This window comes from Cetorhinus maximus, chromosome 17 (assembly GCF_964194155.1).
Source record: "Cetorhinus maximus chromosome 17, sCetMax3.hap1.1, whole genome shotgun sequence".
NCBI lineage: Eukaryota > Metazoa > Chordata > Chondrichthyes > Lamniformes > Cetorhinidae > Cetorhinus > Cetorhinus maximus.
Window position 1 is genome coordinate 44,983,108 of NC_135895.1, and position 15,027 is coordinate 44,998,134.

Sequence of the window (15,027 nt, forward strand, 5' to 3'; positions counted from 1 at the left end):
TAGGTAGGAAAATAGCTGACAATTGGTTGTTTAACAACCTTAATTACATTCCCGCTGGCAATATGTCTGCCACTGATCCATCCTGCCAACCACATCTGCTAAAATTGGTCAGCAGCAGGAAGATGTCAGGGACCCGACCCAAGGTGGGCCCACGCCATTTTATTGGCCCCACTTCCTCCAATCCCACCACTACATGGCCTGTAAAATTCTGCCCTTTAAATTAAGTTTTCATTGCTCTGCATCTGAATTAAACAAGCTTGCATTTAACAGTCTGACAGACTGTAAGGTTACTGGGAAATGTTTACCCCTGCCCACAGTAAGAGATTCTAAGTACCAGGGATGTGATTTGCTATCAGAATTCCCTTGTTTGCAATTTTAATAGAGGACTGCAGGACTGAAGAAAGCAGCATGAGGAGAATACTGCTCTTCCTTCCACCCTCAAGGAATTTATAGCTCATAGAGAACCAATCAGGATATTAGAAGGGTATATTTCATCAAAAATACAACAGAGGGCATGTTAAAAACATACTTTTGGATACCTGTGAAGCATTCCTATTCTGACATTACAAAGCCCAACTGGCTGATGTGATGTCAGGGTCCCGAATTTAGGCAATGCTAGTTCTGACAACCAGTTTGTGCGTGACTCTGCCAAGATCAGGCATAAGGCTGCAACATAGGTCCTGTGCTAGTATTCCTTAAAGGGTCAGGCATCCAAATTGCAATTTTTGGCAACTTCTTCCATTGCAACGTGTCTGAAATTACTCTGGGGTGTTTTTGGAGATGCTGTGATGAGTTCCACGATTTGACAGGGAGTGTTGCTGCATCCTCTTGGAGTGGCGGGATAGTGGGGAGGTGTGGATTGTTGGCAGGGAAGAGAGGAATAGGTGGCCTGTCCACACAAAGGCTGAAACAAGTATGGGGACAGTAGTTGCAATGCCTCAGGGTCTGCAGAATGACAGAGATTTGGAGCAGAGGATGCAGAGAGGGCAACCATTTTTCATTCATTCACGGGATGTGGGCACGCTGGCTAGGCCAGCATTTATTGCCCATCCCTGATTGCCCTGGAGAAGGTGGTGGTGAGCTGCCTTCTTGAACCAATGCAATCCAAGCTCTGCACAATGCCCTCTACCCCTTGGAGCTGGACTCCTCATGCTCCTTGGTGGTGACAGAAGGCTGTCTGGCAGGTCACCGAATGCACCCAGCATCCAGTGCATATGCCCACTCAGCACTCCATTGTATGCTGCTCCCTTCAAAGTCCTCATTGGAGTCCTCTGCAGAAATCAACTGTGGCTTCACCTCTGGTGAATTGGAAAATGAACTGTTCTTTAACCTTGACCTGGCCGCAGCCCGCTTATGCCACATGACTTATCGCATGCTAATCCCAACTCTATACTACCCTCTAAGGTACATGCAGGGCCAGTATCTGAGCTGGTGGCTTCAAATAATGTAGCCTCTTGATCAGTATTATACTATTGTTCTGTCTCGTCATACTTGGGCTGTTGTGGCTGGGCAGGCAGCAGTTCTTGGGTGACTGAGAACAGGAAGTCAGAAGAGGAAGGTTGAGAACCACTGTTTTACTGACATGATAATTGTTAATATGATGCCAATCCATCCCAGAAATGGAACAATTTAAACTGTTGAGTATTAATCCTGCTTGTAGCAAATTGTTGATGGATTTAAAAAACTTATTTTAAATGTTTCAATTTTTACTTAGGGCAGGATTTTTCAGTCGGCGTGCGGGGGCGGGCCTGACACGCCGTCATGTAAAATGACGCGCGATGATGTTTGGTGTGCGTCCTGACATCATTGCGCAGTCCCTTAAGGCCATTAAGAAAGTAATTGATGTAATTGGTAATGCTACCTGTCCAACCTTAAGGTTGGCAGGCAGGTGAAAAGGCCAAGTAGCCTTTGCGTTTTTTAGGAAACCTCATCCACAAGCAGGATGAGGTTTCCTAAAGCTTTTATTAAATAAATATTTTTCTTTTCTAAATATAAAAACATGTCCCATCTCATGTGACAGTTACATGACAGGACATGTTTAAATACATTTTTATACCATTTATTTAATTATTTAAACATCGGTTCAATCTCCCTGAGGCAGCTCAGTGCTTGAAATGCTCTTTCGTGCGCATGCGTGAAAGGGCGCTGGCCCCGACTCTCCCTCCTCCCCCGGCCTGCACAGGTAGCACGGAGCACTATGGCTCACGTATTACGCTGGGCGAGCCTTGGTTGGGCTTGGTCCGCCTGCATAAAATTGTGTCTGTCCAAATGAATTGCTTTCAAAGTGAAAAGATGATGATGTGTGTGATATCATACGTGATATAAGCTCGGTAGCACCACAACTGACTGAGCTGGTCGAGTCCTAAAGGGCATAGCTGCTAGACTGGGTGTGCGGCAGGTGGTGAGTGAACCAACAAGAGGGAAAATCATACTTGACCTGATCCTCACCAACCTGCCTGCCGCAGATGCATCTGTCCATGACAGTATCAGCAGGACTGACCACTGCACAGTCGTTGTGGAGACTAAGTCCCAGCTTCACATTGAGGATAGCCTCCATCGTGTTGTGTGGGACTACCACCATGGTAAATGGGATAGATTTCAAACAGATCTAGCAACTCAAGACTGGGCATCCATGAGGTGCTATGGGCCATCACCAGCAGCAGAATTGTGCTCGAACACAATCTGTAACCTCATGGCCTGGCATATCCCCCACTCTACCATTACCATCAAGCCAGGGGATCAACCCTGGTTCAATGAAGAGTGCAGAAGGGCATGCCAGGAGCAGCATCAGGCATACCTAAAAATGAGGTGCCCACCTGGTGAAGCTATGACACAGGACTACTTGCGTGTCAAACAGCATAAACAGCAAGTGATAGACAAAGCTAAACGATCCCACAACCAACGGATCAGATCTAAGCTCTGCAGTCCTGCCACATCCAGTCGTGAATGGTGGTGGACAATTAAACATCTGACTGGAGGAGGAGGCTCCACAAATATCCCCATCCTCAATGATGGAGGAGCCCATGACATCAGTGCAAAAGAGAAGGCTGAAGCATTTGCTACAATCTTCAGCCAGGGGTGCCAAATGGATGATCCATCTCAGCCTCCTCCGGAGATCCCCAGCATCACAGATGCCAGTCTTCAGCCAATTCGATTCACTCCATGTGATATCAAGAAATGGCCGAAGGCACTGGATACTGCAAAGGCTATGAGGCCTGAAAATATTCCAGCAATAGCACTGAAGACTTGTGCTCCAGAACTTGCTGCGTCCCTTGCCAAACTGTTCCAGTACAGCTACAACATTGGCATCTACCCAGCCATGTGGAAAATTGCCCAGGTATGTCGTGTACGCAAAAAGCAGGACAAATCCAACCCAGCCAATTACTGCCCCATCAGTCTACTCTCGACCATCAGTAAAGTAATGGAAGGGGTCATCAATAGTGCTATCAAATGGCACTTGTTTAGCCAAAACCTGCTCATTGAGTTCAGTTGGATTCCGCCAGGGCCACTCAGCTCCTGACCTCATTACTGCCTTGGGTCAAACATGGACAAAAGAACTGAACTCCGGAGGTGAGGTGAGAGTGACTGCCCTTGACATCAAGGCCGCATTTGACCAAGTGTGGCATCAAGGAGCCCTAGCAAAACTGGAATCAATGAGAATCGGGGGAAACTCCCCACTGGTTGGAGTCATACCTAGCACAAAGGAAGATGGTTATGGTTGTTGGAGGTCAGTCATCTCAGCTCCAGGACATCACTTCTAGGAGTTCCTCAGGGTAGCGTCCTAGACCCAGCCATCTTTATCTGCTTCATCAAAGACCTTCCTTCCATCATAAGGTCAGAAGTGGGGATGTTCGCTAATGATTGCACAATGCTCAGCACCATTCGCGGCTCCACAGGTACTGAAGCAGTCCATGTCCAAATGCAGCAAGACCTGGACAATATCCAGGCTTGGGCTGACAAGTGGCAAGTAACATTCACACCATACAAGTGTCAGGCAATGGCCATCTCCAACAAGAGAAAATCTAACCATCGCCCCTTGACGTTCGATGTCATTACCATCATTTAATCCCCCACTATCAACATCCTGGGGCTTACCATTGACCAGAAACTGCTTTAGACTAGCCATATTAATACTGTGGCTACAAAAGCAGGTCAGAGGCTAGGAATCTTATGCCGAGTAACTCACCTTCTGACTCACCATCTATAAGGCATAAGTCAGGAGTATGATGGAATACTCCCCGCTTGCCTAGATGAGTGCAGCTCCCACAACACTCAAGAAGCTTGACACCTTCCAGGACAAAGCAGCCCGCTTGATTGGCACCTCATCCACAAACATTCACTCCCTCCAGCATCGGCACACCACCGTAGCAGCTGTGTGTACCATCTACAAGAAGCACGGCAGAAATTCACCAAGGCTCCTTAGACAGCACCTTCCAAATCCATGACCACTACCATTTAGAAGGTCAAAGGCAGCAGATAGATGGCAACACCACAACCTGGAAGTTCCCCTCCAAGTCACTCACCAGCCTGACTTGGAAATATATCACCGTCCCTTCACTGTTGCTGGGTAATGTCCTGGAACTCCCTTCCTAACAGCACTGTTAGTGTAGCTACACCACATGGATTGCAGTAGTTCAAGAAGGCAGCTTACCACCATCTTCTCAAGGGCAACTAGGGATGAGCAATAAATGCTGGCCCAGCCAGCAAAGCCCACATCCCATGAATGAATTAAAAAAAATGGTGTGTTTGAATTTTGCAGCTGGCAAGGGCCAGGGCTGGCCATGAGGGCAAACTTACTGTCTGAACTTTGTGATCCTCAGGTGCTGCGATTCCATGGAAAGGTCAGGAGGAATGCACACCCGCATCCCTAACTGAGAGTGACAGATGTAAACCTGATGGAGAAGTGGGTACAAAGAACTAGGTGATGTCAAAATGGAGTTAGACCTGTGTAACATCCCGGCTGCCTTGGCCCAAGCGTGACCTCTCATTTACACCATTGAAGTGACACAGAATGTGTTGTCCCATTTTGGCAGATGTATCACCTTGAAGAGCTTTGTCAGACTGAAGGCTTACAGCTACAAGTGCACTGAGGATTGAGGAGCTGCTCCTGACTCTACTAGGCTTCTGTGGTGACTGCAATGCTGCAGAGATGTTACAAGAGGCTGTGCCTTCTGACATGTGCTGCCAGAATGCCCTCGTCCAGGTTGGATCCCCTCTTAACAATGACACATGTTACCGAACCTTTGTCATTCTTCAAAGGACCTGGACAATGGTTGGCAAAATGGTTGAGAACTGACGCTCAGATTGAAGTGCATGGTTGCAAAGAGAGGGTTAGCATTGCCGGTGTTCACGTGAGTCCATGATAGAGGGCACTTGTCTATGAGGATGCAGGCTACTACTCGTCATCCTCCTTTTGGAATCTGGGGGTGATGAGGGCCTCACATGCATGCCTGCCTCATCTGGCCGATGCTGTAACCTCTTCCCCTGCAGCCTCGGCTTCCTTTAACTCTTCACCCTGATCCCGCTCAATGTCCTCCTCACTGGAGGAGACGTGCATCTGGCAAGTTCTCTCCCCTTTGCAGCATCAGATTGTGCAATGCGCAGCAGACAATGATGATCTGGGAGACCCTCTGGGGAGTGCTCCACCAGATCTGTTGAGGCATCGAAACTGCATCTTCAAGATGCTAATGCTCTGCTCCACCAGTGTTTGGGTAGTGATATGAGCATCATTGTACCTTCTCCCTGCAGGGTTTTGTGGCTACCGCGCGGGCATCATCAGCCAGCTCCTTTGCAGATACCCTTTGTTGCTGAGGAGCCAACCTTGGATTCTGTTTGGTCCCTTGAAGACTTCAGGGATCTGTGATCTACTCAAGATGTATAATTCATGGCAGCTTCCTGGGTACTTCGTACACACCTGCATTATTGCTTCTTATCATCATAGACCAGCTGAACATCGAGCGAGTGGAATCCTTTCCTGTTTATGTATTGGAGTGCCTGTTGCCAGGGAGCATTGATAATCATATGAGTGCAGGCTAGGTCAGCATTTATTGCCCTTAAGTAGGTGGTGGTGAGATGCCTTCTTGAATTGCTGCAATCCATGTGGTGTAGGTACACCCACAATTCTGTTAGGGAGGGAGTTCCAGGCTTCTGACCCAGCAACAGTGAAGCAATGGCAATATGTTTCAAATCAGAATGGTGAGTGGTTTGGAGGGGAACTTGCAGGTGGTGGTGTTCCCATCTGTCTGCTGCCCTTCTCCTACTAGATGGTAGTGGTCTTGGGTTTAGAAGGTGCTGCCTAAGGAGGCTTGGTAAATTCCTGCAGTGCATCCTGTAGATGGTACACACTGCTGCCACAGTGCGCGGCGGTGGAGCGAGTGAACGTTTGTGAACAGGGTGCCAATCAAGTGGGCTGCTTTGTCCTGGATGGTGTCAAGGTTCTTGAGTGTTGTTGGAGCTGCACTCATCCAGGCAAGTGGGGAATATTCCATCACACTCTTGACTTATGCCTTGTAGATGGTGGACAGGCTTTGGGGAGTCAAGAGGTAAGTTACTCGCCTAGCCTCTGACCTGTTCTTGCAGCTACAGTATTTATATGGCTAGTCCAGTTCAGTTTCTGGTCAATGGAAACCCTCAGGATGTTGATGGTGAGGGATTCAGCGATGGTAATGGCATTGAATTTCAAGGGGCGATAGTTAGATTTTCTCTTGTTGCAGACGATAATTGCCTGCACTTTTGTGGCAGCTGGGTGCCACTTTAATTGGCCCCTCAGTGCAGTGCACCAGTCCTCCAAACAGCCCTCAGAGCGCTCACCAACTGAGCTATTCCTCACATTAATTTTGTGCTGCACCATCCCTTCAGGCTGCAAGTTGTTGGATAAAAACAAAAAGCTAAAAGCTACTGCTGATGCTGGAAATCCAAAACAAAAACAGAATTACCTGGAAAAACTCAGCAGGTCTGGCAGCATCGGTGGAGAAGAAATCAGTTAACGTTTCGAGCCTTCACGGCCCTTCGGCAGAACTGAAGCATAGTTAGGAGAAAGGAGAAATATAAGCTGGTTTAAGGTGGGGGGGACGGGGGGGGGAAGAGAGAAGTTGAGGGTGTGGTGATTGTGGAGATAAGCAAGCCGTGATAGGAGCAGATAATCAAAAGATGTCACAGACAAAAGGATCAAAGAGGTGTTGAAGGTGGTGATATTTGTCTAAGAAAAGTGCTAATTAAGAATGGAAGACAGGACACTCAAAGTACAGCTCTAGTGGGGGTGGGGTGGAAAAGACTAACAAGGTTTTAGTTTTAGATTTAAAAATAATGGAAATAGGTGGGGAAAGAAGAATCTATATAAATTATTGAAAAAAAAAAGAGGGGGGAGAAACGGGGTGGGGATGGGGGGAGGGGGAGTTTAAGATCTAAAGTTGTTGAATTCAATATTCAGCCCGGAAGGCTGTAAAGTGCCTAGTCGGAAGATGAGGTGCTGTTCCTCCAGTTTGCGTTGGGCTTCACTGGAACAATGCAGCAAGCCAAGGACAGACATGTGGGAAAGAGAACAGGGTGGAGTGTTAAAATGGCAAGCGACAGGGAGGTTTGGGTCTTTCTTGCGGACAGACCGCAGGTGTCCTGCAAAACGGTCGCCCAGTTTGCGTTTGGTCTCTCCAATGTAGAGGAGACTGCATTGGGAGCAACTAATGCAGTAGACTAAGTTAGGGGAAATGCAAGTGAAATGCTGCTTCACTTGAAAGGAGTGTTTGGGCCCTTGGACGGTGAGGAGAGAGGAAGTGAAGGGGCAGGTGTTGCATCTTCTGCGTGGGCATGGGGAGGTGCCATAAGTGGGGGTTGAGGAGTAGGGGGTGATGGAGGAATGGACCAGGGTGTCCCGGAGGGAACGATCCCTACGGAATGCCGTCAGGGGCGGTGAAGGGAAGATGTGTTTGGTGGTGGCATCATGCTGGAGTTGGCGGAAATGGCGGAGGATGATCCTTTGAATGCGGAGGCTGGTGGGGTGATAAGTGAGGACAAGGGGGACCCTATCATGTTTCTGGGAAGGAGGAGAAGGCGTGAGGGAGGATGCGCGGGATATGGACCGGACACGGTTGAGGGCCCTGTCAACGACCGTGGATGGAAAACCTCGGTTAAGGAAGAAGGAGGACATGTCAGAGGAGCTGTTTTTGAAGGTAGCGTCATCAGAACAGATGCGACGGAGGCAAAGGAACTGAGAGAATGGGATGGAGTCTTTACAGGAAGCGGGGTGTGAGGAGCTGTAGTCGAGGTAGCTGTGGGAGTCGGTAGGCTTGTAATGGATATTGGTGGACAGTCTGTCATCAGAAATTGAGACAGAGAGGTCAAGGAGGGAAGAGAAGTGTCAGAGATGGACCATGTGAAAATGATGGAGGGGTGGAGATTGGAAGCAAAATTAATAAATTTTTCCAGGTCCCGACGAGAGCATGAAGCAGCACCGAAGTAATCATCGATGTACCGGAGAAAGAGTTGTGGGAGGGGGCCGGAGTAGGACTGGAACAAGAAATGTTCCACATACCCCATAAAGAGACAGGCATAGCTGGGGCCCATGCGGGTACCCATAGCCACACCTTTTATTTGGAGGAAGTGAGAGGAGTTAAAGGAGAAATTGTTCAGTGTGAGAACAAGTTCAGCCAGACGGACAAGAGTAGTGGTGGATGGGGATTGTTGGGGCCTCTGTTCAAGGAAGAAGCTAAGGGCCCTCAGACCATCCTGGTGGGGGATGGAGGTGTAGAGGGATTGGAGATCCATGGTGAAGAGGAAGCGGTTGGGGCCAGGGAACTGGAAATTGTTGATGTGACGTAAAGTGTCAGAGGAATCACAGATGTAGGTGGGAAGGGACTGGACAAGGGGAGAGAGAAGGGAGTCAAGATAACGAGAAATGAGTTCCGTGGGGCAGGAACAGGCTGACACGATCGGTCTGCCGGGACAGTTCTGTTTGTGGATTTTGGGTAGGAGGTAGAAGTGGGCCGTCCGAGGTTGGGCGACTATCAAGTTGGAAGCTGTGGGAGGAAGATCTCCAGAGGAGATGAGGTCAGTGACAGTCCTGGAAACAATGGCTTGATGTTCTGTGGTGGGGTCATGGTCCAGGGAGAGGTAGGAGGAAGTGTCTGCGAGTTGACGCTCAGCCTCTGCGAGGTAGAGGTCAATGCGCCAGACAACAACAGTACCACCCTTGTCAGCGGGTTTGATGACAATGTTGGGGTTGGACCTGAGAGAACGGAGTGCAGTGAGTTCAGAGAGAGACAGATTAGAATGGGTGAGAGGAGCAGAGAAATTGAGACGGCTAATGTCACGCCGACAGTTCTCAATGAAAAGATCAAGAGAAGGTAAGAATCCAGAGGGAGGGGTCCAAGTGGAGGGAGAATATTGGGGGTGGGTAAAAGGATCTGTTGAACGGGGAGAGGACTCCTGCCCAAAGAAGTGAGCACGGAGACGAAGACGGCGGAAGAAGAGTTCAGCATCATGCCGAGCCCGAAATTCATTGAGATGAGGGCGTAAGGGTATGAAACTAAGTCCTTTGCTGAGCACTGAACGTTCAGCATCGGAGAAGGGAAGGTCAGGGGGTATAGTGAATACGCGGCTGGGGCTGGGATTGGAAGATGGGGTGAGGACGGAGGGACAAGCAGGGGTGGAGGGTCCCAGATGGGTGTTGGTGTCAATGAGTTGTTGGAGCCATCGACACCAACACCCATCTGGGACCCTCCACCCCTGCTTGTCCCTCCGTCCTCACCCCATCTTCCAATCCCAGCCCCAGCCGCGTATTCACTATACCCCCTGACCTTCCCTTCTCCGATGTTGAACGTTCAGTGCTCAGCAAAGGACTTAGTTTCATACCCTTACGCCCTCATCTCAATGAATTTCGGGCTCGGCATGATGCTGAACTCTTCTTCCGCTGTCTTCGTCTCCGTGCTCACTTCTTTGGGCAGGAGTCCTCTCCCCGTTCAACAGATCCTTTTACCCACCTCCAATATTCTCCCTCCACTTGGACCCCTCCCTCTGGATTCTTACCTTCTCTTGATCTTTTCATTGAGAACTGTCGGCGTGACATTAGCCGTCTCAATTTCTCTGCTCCTCTCACCCATTCTAATCTGTCTCTCTCTGAACGCACTGCACTCCGTTCTCTCAGGTCCAACCCCAACATTGTCATCAAACCCGCTGACAAGGGTGGTACTGTTGTTGTCTGGCGCATTGACCTCTACCTCGTGGAGGCTGAGCGTCAACTCGCAGACACTTCCTCCTACCTCTCCCTGGACCATGACCCCACCACAGAACATCAAGCCATTGTTTCCAGGACTGTCACTGACCTCATCTCCTCTGGAGATCTTCCTCCCACAGCTTCCAACTTGATAGTCGCCCAACCTCGGACGGCCCACTTCTACCTCCTACCCAAAATCCACAAACAGAACTGTCCCGGCAGACCGATCGTGTCAGCCTGTTCCTGCCCCACGGAACTCATTTCTCGTTATCTTGACTCCCTTCTCTCTCCCCTTGTCCAGTCCCTTCCCACCTACATCCGTGATTCCTCTGACACCTTACGTCACATCAACAATTTCCAGTTCCCTGGCCCCAACCGCTTCCTCTTCACTATGGATGTCCAATCCCTCTACACCTCCATCCCCCACCAAGATGGTCTGAGGGCCCTTAGCTTCTTCCTTGAACAGAGGCCCCAACAATCCCCATCCACCACTACTCTTGTCCGTCTGGCTGAACTTGTTCTCACACTGAACAATTTCTCCTTTAACTCCTCTCACTTCCTCCAAATAAAAGGTGTGGCTATGGGTACCCGCATGGGCCCCAGCTATGCCTGTCTCTTTATGGGGTATGTGGAACATTTCTTGTTCCAGTCCTACTCCGGCCCCCTCCCACAACTCTTTCTCCGGTACATCGATGATTACTTCGGTGCTGCTTCATGCTCTCGTCGGGACCTGGAAAAATTTATTAATTTTGCTTCCAATCTCCACCCCTCCATCATTTTCACATGGTCCATCTCTGACACTTGTCTTCCCTTCCTTGACCTCTCTGTCTCAGTTTCTGATGAGAGACTATCCACCAATATCCATTACAAGCCTACCGACTCCCACAGCTACCTCGACTACAGCTCCTCACACCCCGCTTCCTGTAAAGACTCCATCCCATTCTCTCAGTTCCTTTGCCTCCGTCGCATCTGTTCTGATGACGCTACCTTCAAAAACAGCTCCTCTGACATGTCCTCCTTCTTCCTTAACCGAGGTTTTCCATCCACGGTCGTTGACAGGGCCCTCAACCGTGTCCGGTCCATATCCCGCGCATCCTCCCTCACGCCTTCTCCTCCTTCCCAGAAACATGATAGGGTCCCCCTTGTCCTCACTTATCACCCCACCAGCCTCCGCATTCAAAGGATCATCCTCCGCCATTTCCGCCAACTCCAGCATGATGCCACCACCAAACACATCTTCCCTTCACCGCCCCTGACGGCATTCCGTAGGGATCGTTCCCTCCGGGACACCCTGGTCTACTCCTCCATCACCCCCTACTCCTCAACCCCCACCTATGGCACCTCCCCATGCCCACGCAGAAGATGCAACACCTGCCCCTTCACTTCCTCTCTCCTCACCGTCCAAGGGCCCAAACACTCCTTTCAAGTGAAGCAGCATTTCACTTGCATTTCCCCTAACTTAGTCTACTGCATTAGTTGCTCCCAATGCAGTCTCCTCTACATTGGAGAGACCAAACGCAAACTGGGCGACCGTTTTGCAGGACACCTGCGGTCTGTCCGCAAGAAAGACCCAAACCTCCCTGTCGCTTGCCATTTTAACACTCCACCCTGTTCTCTTTCCCACATGTCTGTCCTTGGCTTGCTGCATTGTTCCAGTGAAGCCCAACGCAAACTGGAGGAACAGCACCTCATCTTCCGACTAGGCACTTTACAGCCTTCCGGGCTGAATATTGAATTCAACAACTTTAGATCTTAAACTCCCCCTCCCCCCATCCCCACCCCGTTTCTTCCTCCCCCTTTTTTTTTCAATAATTTATATAGATTCTTCTTTCCCCACCTATTTCCATTATTTTTAAATCTAAAACTAAAACCTTGTTAGTCTTTTCCACCCCACCCCCACTAGAGCTGTACTTTGAGTGTCCTGTCTTCCATTCTTAATTAGCACTTTTCTTAGACAAATATCACCACCTTCAACACCTCTTTGATCCTTTTGTCTGTGACATCTTTCGATTATCTGCTCCTATCACGGCTTGCTTATCTCCACAATCACCACACCCTCAACTTCTCTCTTCCCCCCCCCGTCCCCCCCAACCTTAAACCAGCTTATATTTCTCCTTTCTCCTAACTATGCTTCAGTTCTGCCGAAGGGCCGTGAAGGCTCGAAACATTAACTGATTTCTTCTCCACTGATGCTGCCAGACCTGCTGAGTTTTTCCAGGTAATTCTGTTTTTGTTTTGCAAGTTGTTGGTGCTGAGGCCTCAATACCTTTCCAGCTTGGACCCTTCCTTTTGTGAATGTGGTAATCCCTGACATCATCCTGAGGGTGCATTATGTTCAGGTTTTCCTCGTTCCAAGGATTCTCAAGCCTTCCCCTTCAAAATGTTTTGCCACTTTCATTGTGGAGGATATCCCTGTGTAACCCCTGAATGCACTCAGACAGATATGCCTATACACCATTGGCAAATTAGCCCAACCCTTCTTGAGCCCTATTACATAGTGAGCTTCTAAGCCACCCCCCCATCTCCATAAAACCCTCAAATGGCCCTTCAATTCATTTTAATCATCTGCAGCCTACCCTGACTGTGAGTATGCCAACCGCAGCCCATTATTGAGCCAGAAACCTGCCGGACCGAGGCACCCGTTACAACAACCATGCCATGTGCACAACATGCTGGGCACAAATGACAATTTACTTACATGCCTTCCCCCTCCCTTATCTAGGACACTCCCAGTTCTTGCAAGGTCAGCAATGTAAAGTTAAGCACCTCGTCACTCTGCCATCTTCCATTTCTGGCCCCAACTCACTCATGCCCTTCTCTAAGACATTCTTCCCCATTCTGGCCCACACGATGCTTCCAGCCCGCAGCCACCTAGTCATGTGTTGGAGTGCATCCTTTGCCTCTTTTGCACCCTTTCCGGTGGAGACCTTGCCCTGCAGTCCCTTCTACAACCTCTCTCCACTTTTGCCCTCTTCCTGGTGGTGGCCTTGCCCTGAGGCTTCTCCCACAACCTCTGTCCACTTTTGTACCCTTCCCAGTGGAGGCTTTGCCCTGCGGCCCCTTCTACAACCTCCGTCCACATTTTTCCCCTTCCTGGTGGAGGCCTTGCCCTGCGACCCCTTCCACAATAGGAACGGATGATAGGACCCTGTTTTCCCACCAATGTAAAATGGATTTTTATGCTCTTGTGATATTTTCTCCTCCTGCCCACCAAGGGCCATGGGCGTGAGCAGAAAATCCCGGCTTGCGGCTTTCCCACTAGGTGAAAGCAGGTCAGAGTGGCCGAGAGGATGAAGAAACCCTGCCAGGCATGTAGGGACAGGGGTAAACATCCATATTACATAAGGAAAATCATGGCACACCTTGCTCTATCCACCCAGTAAGATTCTCCTAAAACAACACTCAATGTGAATTAAAATACCCCAGGTCTGAAATCTGGGTCTGAAATTGTGTTTTGCATTGACTCTGTGCTCCCCCCACCCCTTCCACTGCGATCCCACAACTCAGTCATTGTTCAAATTGACAGATATAACTTTAACGTTTCCAACAACTTTCAAGTCTATTTCAATGTTATACTTGATGGTCTAATTTCTCAAAGTTATTCATACAGCACATGTAGATTCCAGGAGGAAGGAAAAATAATTCTAAATTGTCCTGACTTTTGCCACTAGTGACCAGGAGCAGCCATTCGGATATGCCAGGACAGGGGAAGGGTAAGAAAATCTGTCTGTCATCTATTGACACAAAAGCTTGCATTTTATTTTGCTCTATCCTTCGTACCTCACTGACATCTAGCCAGTAAAACAGCAGTTAAAACTGGTTCCAAGATCATTCATCTTTTTTGTAGTTAAACCTTACAACAAAGCTTATTAGAAACTCAGTGATAAAACATCACTTGTGGCAATAGAGAATTAATCATTGCAAGAACTACAATTTCAGTGATTCTAATAAAAAGAAATACCTGTGATATCAGATTGACATGCAGCATTACTATTGACTATCCCTGAACTGGTACGCCTGCATTGTTTTGATACTCCAGTCAGATTCTGTTGATTAGATCTTTCATCTGAATGCAAAAGAATTGAAATTTTAAGAAACATATTCATCTGAATCTTTGGTCTGTTTTACTTAGAACTAAAGTAAACTTTTCTTTTGTATAATAATTATGGTCTTTATATTATGAAAAACACTTAGACATTTAAATAAAATTCCTTCCTCTAATAAAAACACTCCCAAACTACAATCACATCACCTTCGGGGTGGGATACAATGAAATTATTGGAGGGGCATGTGGCGAACATCAGGCCTGAACAAAAGTCAGTTGGGAGAATTAATAAATAACTGCACCCACATCCAGGAATTGTCAGAATCCAGAAGGCTGAACCTTGTTGCTGTTTTCCTGCTGCTGTCAGTGTTGTGGTCATTCCTGAAGGGTCAGAGTGACAACAGTCATAGTCCGGGGAATGAGGCCAGATGGTCAGGTTGAGAGATTAAACGCAGTCCTGGGGCTTTGTGGCCCTCATAGCTGAGTTGAGAGATTAAAGGCAGTGCTGGGGCTCTGTGGCCCTCATAGTTGGGTTCAGAGATTAAAGGCAGTCTTGGGCTCTGTGGGTCATGCTGCAGAGCTATGCATGCACGTTGTGGTCTAGCTCCAGGGGTGTGCTCAGTGGGGGTCAGGCACAGTTTAATCTCTCAACCTGACCTTCTGGCCTTATTCCCCGAACTATGACTGTCTTATCACTCAGACCCCCTTTTCCTTCAGGAATGACCACAATACCATTTCCCTTTCCCCTTCAATGAGTATCTGTGTAACTCATCCC